Below are 6,088 nucleotides of genomic sequence, written 5' to 3'. Positions count from 1 at the left end.
TGAGGGCGTCATGACCACAGGCTTTTTATAATATAGGACTAGAGGCCCCGTGCACGAAATTCGTGCATGGAGGGGGGGGTGTCCCTCAGCCCAGCCTGTACCCTCTCCAATATGGGACCCCTCTCACAATCCAGGACTGCTGGCTCCCAACTGCTTGCCTGCCTGCCTTCCTGATTGCCCCTAACCACTTCTACCTGCCAGCCTGATCACCCCCTAACCACTCTGCTGCCAGCCTGATTGATGCCTAATTGCTCCCCTGCCAGCCTGTTTGCCCCCAACTTCCCTCCTCTGCCGGCCCGGTCACCCCTAACTGCCCTCCCCTGCAGGGTTGATCGCCTCCAACTTCCCTCCCTTGCAGGCCGAGTGCCTCCCAACTGCCCTCCCCTGCTGGCCATCTTGTGGTGGCCATCTTGTGTCCACATGGGAGCAGGATCTTTGACCACATGGGGGCAGACATATTGTGTGTTGGAGTGATGGTCAATCTGCATATTACTCTTTTATTAGATAGGATAGAGGCCTGGTGCAGGAGTGGGGGCCAGCTGGTTTGCCCTGAAGGGTGTCCCTGATCAGGGTGGGGGTTCCCTTGGGGCATGGGGCAGCCTGAGCGAGGGGCCTGTGGTGGTTTGCAGGCCGGCCATGCCCCCTGGTGACCCAAGCGGAGGCACTGGTATCTGGAATTTATTTTCCTTCTACAATTGAAACTTTGTAGCCTGGAGCGGAGCCAAGCCTCCTGCATGCTCCGTGGTGGCAGCCATTTCTGTTTGAGTTAATTCACCTTCTATAATTGAAACTTTGTAGCCTTAAGCAGAGGCCTGAGCCCAGCCAGGGTGTGTGGAAAGCTTTGTTACTGCCGGCAACCCTGGCCTGGTCTCTCCAGCTCCGTGGCTGCCGCCATTCTGTTTGAATTTGTTTCCCTTCTATAATTGAAACTTTGTAGCTTGAGTGGAGGCTTAGGCCTGTCAAGGGCAGGCAGAAAGCTTGTTTCCCTCTGTTGCCTGGGAAACCTTGCTCTCGGTGGTTGTAGCCATCTTGGTTTGGTTTATTTGCATACTCGCCCTGATTGGCTGGTGGGTGTGGCTTGGGTGTAGCAGAGGTATGGTCAATTTGCATATTTGTCTATTATTAGGTAGGATTAGCTGCCATTTTTATTTAACATGTTAAGCTTCTAGTCAGTCACCAGTGACTGACACTATACTTTCCGTCCGGAAGACAAAACAGGCTGGGCGCTTAATGTGTAAAACCTCGGTGATCCTTGAAAAGTAGCTGTTCTCATCTCCATTTTTCAGATGAGGAAAATGAGGCTCGGAGGAGTCAGATGGCTTTCCCAGAGTCACACAACAAGGAAGGAGTAAAGTCAGATTTGGAATCCAGTTCTCTTAATCCTGGGGCACCTGCCTCTGTGGTGGGAGAGCTGGATGGTACCTGGGAGGCTTTAAGCAAAATGTGCAGCTTGGTTGAGTTGGGTAGCAGCAAGACTGGAGGCGGGGAGTCTGCAGAGGTGTGTTGGACAGCACTGACTGTCAGTCGTCCAGTCACCATGTCCTGCCTGCTCTCAGAAGCTGGGTTTTGTTTAGGAGGCCAGAAGGTCCAGTGTCTAGGTGTGAATCAGAGCCAGTATTGGGCACTGCTATTTCCTTTTGCCATTGATTGATCCAGTGGTGTGCCTGTGACCTAGTTTTTCTGTTCAATGAGTTGGGGAGAGGGCATGTTTGGAAAGTTTTACTCACCTGATACAGCCTTTTTTACCCCCTTTCCTCCTTCCTGTAATATGAGGTTGTGATGTTTGGGGCTGTGATAATTATGATGAAACCATGAGGCACAACCCTGAGGCCAAAAAGCTGACATATCGAAGATGGCAGCACAGAAAGATGACAAGAGTTGGAACTTGGATGCTGTAGTTGAGCTGCTGAACAAACTCTGGGGCTGCCTACCTACAGAGTAGGACTGGAGATCAGCCTTCTTAGGACTGGAGATCAGTGTTTTTATTGCTTACGTTGCTCTTAAAGGTAAGTTTTGTTGTGTGTGGCCAAAGTATGCCTAATAGATACAGGAAGCTGGCACAGTGCTCCAGTCAAGAGATATATAGACATGGACTGTTCCACAGCATCCCTTCCAAAACACTGTTCTCAACAAGGTGGGAAAATGTTTGGGCAGTTTTGGAATCTCTGGGATGTGAAAGGCATGAATAGTTTTTAAAAGTATACTCAAAATGTAAAAAATGCAATATACTCTACAAAACCTACAGTATTATTTTTTAGTTCTCAAACTCTAACGTGCACACAGATCACTAGGAATCTTCTTAAAATGCAGATTCTGGTGCCATGGGGGTGGAGGTAGGGGTGTTGAGATTCTGTAGTTCTAACCAGCTCCCAGGGGATGCAGTGCTGACCCATGGAGCACACTTGGAGTAGCCAAGTTTTAGATAACATTATATGATTTTGTTTATATTTCCAATTTAAATACTTTTACATTGATTTTAGAGAGTGAGGAAAGAAGAAGGAGAGAGAGAGAGAGAGACAGAAACATTGATCCTGCACACCCCCTACCAGGATTTAGACCCGCAACCTGGGCATATACCCTGACTGGGAATCGAACCGGCAACCCTTGGGTGCAAGGAATGATACTCAATCACCTGAGCCACACCAGCCAGGGCTATATTTCCAATTTATAGTTAAGAAAAAAAATCTCAACCTCATGCTATGGCTTTTATAATACAAACTACAGAAAGTAAAGCTGATGAATTGTTGACAGGAATTGTCATGGGCACCCAGAAAGCAGAGAGTAGACTACCTGGGGAGGTGTCTGTGGGTTGATGGGGTGTGTGACACATTTGCTAGTGTCATTTTATGGCACATACATAGAGTTAGGTCCTCTTGGGGTGTGTCTGAAGTATAGCATTAATATCCTTTATTTACTGTTTGATGTAGTTGTTAAAATATACAACCAGAGCCCTAACTGGTTTGGCTCAGTGGATAGAGCGTCGGCCTGCAGACTGAAAGGCCCCAGGTTCGATTCCGGTCAAGGGCATGTACCTTGGTTGCGGGCACATCCCCAGTAGGAGGTGTGCAGGAGGCAGCTGATTGATGTTTCTAACTCTCTATCCCTCTCCCTTCCTCTCTGTAAAAAAATCAATAAAATATATAATAAAATAAAATATACAACCAGAGAGGGACTGGAGTGGATGGGAAGGGGGACATGGTACAGTTCATTCACTCCTCTAATGCTGGGCATCTGGGTTGTTTCCATTGGATTCCTCCTATACAATTTATTTCTGTAATGTCAAAAATTTTGTATCATTATCATCTGTTACTTTTGTGGTCAGGGAAAAATAAATAAAAACCAGGGATCTTGAGTGGGGGAAAAACAAAAAGGATAAAGTTCCTAAATTTATAAGCACCCTTGCAACTCATTAAGAAAAAAAGATAGCCCAAAAGAAAGATGATAATCATACAAACATTTTTGGAGCATTTACTATGTTCCAGGAACATAGTGTTTTAGTTGTATTAATTCATTTAATCTTCACAACTATCCTATGAGATAGGTACCATTATTATCCCATCTTACAGAGTAGGAAACTGAGACACAGAAAGGTTAAGTAACTTGCCCAAAGTTACAAGCTTTGAACCCCAAGCTCTTAACCACCACTACCCTGCCTCCCAAGAAAAATAGGAAAAGGACAAGCACAGAGTAAGGAAATGAGATAAGATACCCAGTCTCATTCAACATACCGTATTTCAATGATTCTAAAATGCAAATATTTACATTCAAACATCTGTGAAATCAGGATGCATCTTACAATCAATGAGATCTTAGATTCAATGAAATACAGTAAGAGAAATGCAAATTAAAACCACCTATCAGATTGGCAAAGAACAAAACACTCGATAACACACTGTGTTGGCAAGGGTGTGGGAAAACTGGCACTCTTCAAAGTTGTGAGAGTTTAAATGGGCATGGCCACAGTGGAAGGCAATGTGGCATGAGCTATCAAAATGTAACACACCAACACCCTTGGCCCAACCATTTCTTAGGATTGACCGCTCAGGTCTACTGATCCTTATGAGCAAACACTTCAGTTCTCCCATGCACATAATAATAATTTGTATTACCAAGACTGAAAACGACCCAACACCCAATGAGAAGTGACTTAGAAAACGCAGGTCCATTCTGAAGTTGGAATGCTACACAGAATAAGGAAGTGTTGATAGAACACTGTCTCCAAAATATATTGAATGGCCCTAGCCAGTTTTGCTCAGTGGATAGAGAGTCAGCCTTCAGACCAAAAGGTTCCCAGGTTCAATTCCAGTCAAGGGCACGTACTTGATTGCAGGCTCTTACCCAGCCTGGGCCCTGATCAGGGCTCTTGCAGGAGGCAACCAATTGATGTGTTTCTCTCACATTGAAGTTTCTCTCTGTCTTTCCCTCTCTCTTCCACTCTCTCTCTAAAAAAGAAAAAAGAAAAAGAAAAAAAAAAAACAATGGGAAAAATATCCTCGGGTGAGGATTAAAATAAAATAAAATAAAATAAAATTAAAATAAATATATATGTATACATACACACATATATACTGAGTGAAAAAAGGTAAGGTGCAGAACTGTGTATATTATAATCTACCTATTTTAAGGGGGCGTCAGACATGCCTCCCTGCCTACATAAAGGACTTGCAAGGGTCTTGTTGAAATGATGGCCTCTGGGGAGGGGGACTGAGGGCTTGGGGGAACGAAAGTAGGAAGCAATTTACTCTTCAGGAGTTGGTTAAGTCTTTCTGTAAAGAGCTAAATTGTAAATATTTTAGGCTTTGCAGGCCATTTGGTCTCTCAACTGCCTCTGAATTGAACAAGCAGCCATAGACAATATGCAAGTGAGTGGGTGTGGCTGTGTGTCAACACAAAGTTACGATCAATAATAAAATTTGAATTTCTTTTTTTTTTTAATTTGAATTTCATGTGTTAGGAAATATTTTCCCCACAACTTGATTTTATTGCCTTTTCCCCCCAACTTTAAAAAAATGCTCATAGGGACAAAACTGGTTTGGCTCAGTGGATAGAGCGTCGGCCTGCGGACTGAAAGGTCCCAGGTTCGATTCCGGTCAAGGGCATGTACCTTGGTTGCGGGCACATCCCCGGTAGGGGGTGTGCAGGAGGCAGCTGGTCGATGTTTCTCTCTCATCGATGTTTCTAGCTTTCTATCCCTCTCTCTTCCTCTCTGTAAAAAATCAATAAAATATATTTTAAAAAAATGCTCATAGGCCCTAGCCGGTTTGGCTTAGTGGATAGAGCGTCAGCCTGTGAACTGAAGGGTCCCAGGTTTGATTCTGGTCAAGGGCACATGCCCAGGTTGTAGGCTCGATCCCCAGTAGGGGCCGTGCAGGAGGCAGCCAATCAATGATTCTCTCTCATCATTGATGTTTCTATCTCTCCCTCTCTGAAATCAATAAAAATGTATTTTAAAAAATAAAATAAAAAAATGCTCTTGGGTTAGAACATTGCCCTGATATGCCAAGATTGTGGGTTCAATCCCTGATTAGGACACATACAAGAATCATCCAATGAATGCATAAATAAATGGAACAACAAAAACATGTTTTTCCCCTCGCCTTTCATCTCCCCCTTCCTTGGTCTCTCTAAAAATCAACAAAAGAAATTTATTTAAATGCTCACAGAGCCATAGAAAAACAGGTGGAGCCAATTTGGCCTACTGGCTGCAATCAGCTGACCTCTGCTCTAGACCCTTTTATATTGCTTGATTCTAATTCTTTACTTTTTGTATGCATTACTATTACAAAATAATGCTTAAGAGGGGAACTTGAAATTTTATGTTTATCAAAAGGAGATGGGTTAAAGTTGGGCGCAGGTACCCTGCCCAGACCCCTCTAAGAAGTGAGCACAGAGAAGGATGCACGACGTTCAGTTGAGCTGGAAATCCCTGTTTTCCTGCACTACCACCTGCCTCACTCCACCACCAGATAGCAGCACAAATCCACCGAACACCCGGCCATCCCCACACCAGCTGGCAAGTCGGGGCCAGAAGTCAACTCACACATATCTGTTTCATTTTGCTCAAGGTTTGTTTAAAAAATGGAACCAG

The sequence above is a fragment of the Eptesicus fuscus genome, chromosome 12 (genome assembly GCF_027574615.1).
Source record: "Eptesicus fuscus isolate TK198812 chromosome 12, DD_ASM_mEF_20220401, whole genome shotgun sequence".
Classification (NCBI taxonomy): Eukaryota; Metazoa; Chordata; class Mammalia; order Chiroptera; family Vespertilionidae; genus Eptesicus; species Eptesicus fuscus.
Note: the sequence above shows the minus strand (reverse complement) of the source record.